We start from the raw sequence: 2765 nt of genomic DNA on the forward strand, positions 1-2765 counted from the left end.
TGGAAAGCTAGAAGGAGGTTTTCTACTTTGTCCAGACTGCGACATGAACCTGTGACATTATTGCAACTTGGTGGGAGACAGGCACTCTCCAGCAGATCTAAAAGCCATTACACTACAGCAAGGTTTCTCAAACCTTTTCAGACTGAGGACCACTTTGTCCCCCCAAAAAATGTACACGGACCACCTGTCAACTGAATTGACAGTCTACGGGTGCTAATTTGACACTGCTAATTTCGATTCAGAATAATACTTATTTTTATTCACATCACAAACCTCTTATTGTGGTGAAAATAGGACTTTAGCTATGTTTAGCTTTGTAATTATGTTACAAATATAGCCTACTGCTAGCTTGTCTTGGAAAAGTTGAAATCTTCTCTTGGACCCCAGTGGTCCCCGGACCACACTTTGAGAATCACTGCACTACACAGACACATCCCTCTGATAGTATTAAAAATGAAAGATTCTGCCTTACTGTGGCCTAACCGCACGAATAGACCAGGCGCCATGCGATTCAAGTGACAGAGTGATGCGCGATTGAAGAGACTACAGTATGTCCGTTACAAGCAGAAGGCAAAGTATTCAAACATTCCCATTGGCTGTGGTCACTGACCTCTCTACAGTCATTGGCTATCGCGGCTTGTTGCCGAACAGTGTCATAGAAAGTTGAAAGGATTTAAACTTAAAACTGTCGCGCTCGTCGCGCAAATCGCTCTAGTCTCCAGAATCGCTTTTGTCTCGCGACTCAATACAAAGTCAATTACTTCCGTCGCTCGCCTCGCTCTTGTCACGGTAAGTGTATCTGTGCGGTAATGGTAGGGCGCCTGGTTACTACATTGGCGACCTGGATTCGATTCCAGCCTGGGTCATTTGCCGATCCTTCCCCATCTCTCTCTCCCCACTTGTTTCCTCTCCCTCTCTCACTATCCTACCATATATAAAGGCACAAAAGCCCTAAAAATATATTTTTTTAAAAATGAAAGATTCACTCATGATGTTGCCATTTCAAAACACTTTTTATTTGTCTTCAGCCACAGGGGTAATGGCCACCACTCCACTCCAGGAAACAAACAGAGCCAAAGGTCATTACAAAGGTCAAACATTTTCATCATTCACCTTTAAAATAAATACTTCTTGCTCAACCATTTAAATAAATATCTGTGACTCATCAACAATAGCGGCAAAGGAAAAAAAAATAAACGTGTAAAATGTATATATATATATTTATATATATAATTCTTCTTTTATATAGAATTCTATATTTATATATGTCCATATATTTTCCTTAAATTCTGTTACAACATACAAGATGCCCATTTGTACCAAAGCAATACGTCCTAATCGACCAGGGCAGTGGTTCCCAAACTAGGGGGTCGGGACCCCTTCAGTGGGGGGTGGGGGGTGGATGTGGAGGGGTGTCGCGGAGGTACTGACAAGGGGTGTCGCGGACAAAAGGGACATTACATTAAAATGGTAAATTCACAGGTTAACAGCTAACAGCTAATAACTGCATTTGCTGTCCTGTGGATTTCTAGCGATATTGGCGGACAAACTATTCATGAAAAATCTAGCGATATTAATTAACATAGCAAAAATATTAATGGAAATTAATGGAAATATAGCAATATTAATGGACAAAAATTGCCTAAACAATTCTTTGGCCATTAATATTGCTAGATTTTCCATTAATAGGTTGTCGGCTAATATTGCTAGAAATCCATTGCTAGGCTAAGACTATGGTGGATGTGTGTGTGTGTGTGGGGGGGGGGGGGGGGTGGGGTTGCAAAAAAATATTCTTAAATCCAAAAGGGGGTCCCCACAGACCAAGTTTGGGAACCACTGGGCCGGGGGAATGTTTTAGTTCCTCGACGAGAGCCTGCAGGCAGCAGCGGAAAGGCTTTCCCTTTAAAAACCAAAACAAACAAGCAAACAAAAAAACAAACAAACAGACAAACAAACAAATAAACAAACAGAAGACAGGCATGTAACAAAACTGCATGTACCTTACATACACTTCATCCTTGGATTATGGCCACTGTTGACGTTGGGGTATGTAATGTGGAATGGGAAGAACCTGTGTGTGTGTGTGTGTGTGTGTGTGTGTGTGTGTGTGTGTGTGTGTGTGTGTGTGTGTGTGTGTGTGTGTGTGTGTGTGTGTGTGTGTGTGTGTGTGTGTGTGTGTGTGTGTGTGTGTGTGTGTGTGTTTAAAATAAATGTAATAGGCAGCCTCACTAATAGGATCGTAGTAGTGCTTATCATCACCGGAGCAAAGGGTTGTGACTGAGTGGACTGAAAAGATGCTTGTGTTTATGATTATGTTTCTGACTTTAAGATGCAGTCATGAGTGGTTGAGAACACTTCCTTTCTCTCTCTCTGTCTTTCTCATACTCACAGTCAAACCCCTTCCCTCAGACAGACACAAATGTGCACACACGAATGCATACACACACACAAGTGCACGCACGTATGAACGCACGCACGCACGCATGCGCACGCATGCATGCACACACAAGCACACACACACAGACACAGACACAGACACACACGCACACGCACACGCACACAAAAATGCCCAATTTTTCCTTCTGTGCCATTTGAAACCATCCCAAACGTCCAACAATAATCAATAATAAACATAATATTAGTAACAATAACAATAGCATGTACTATTATTAATAATAGAAAAACCAATAGAATTAAAAAATACAATACAAATACCATCCTATGTGCATACAAAAATATAGCAAAGGAACTCTAACAAGAGAATA

Source organism: Engraulis encrasicolus, chromosome 7 (genome assembly GCF_034702125.1).
Source record: "Engraulis encrasicolus isolate BLACKSEA-1 chromosome 7, IST_EnEncr_1.0, whole genome shotgun sequence".
NCBI lineage: Eukaryota > Metazoa > Chordata > Actinopteri > Clupeiformes > Engraulidae > Engraulis > Engraulis encrasicolus.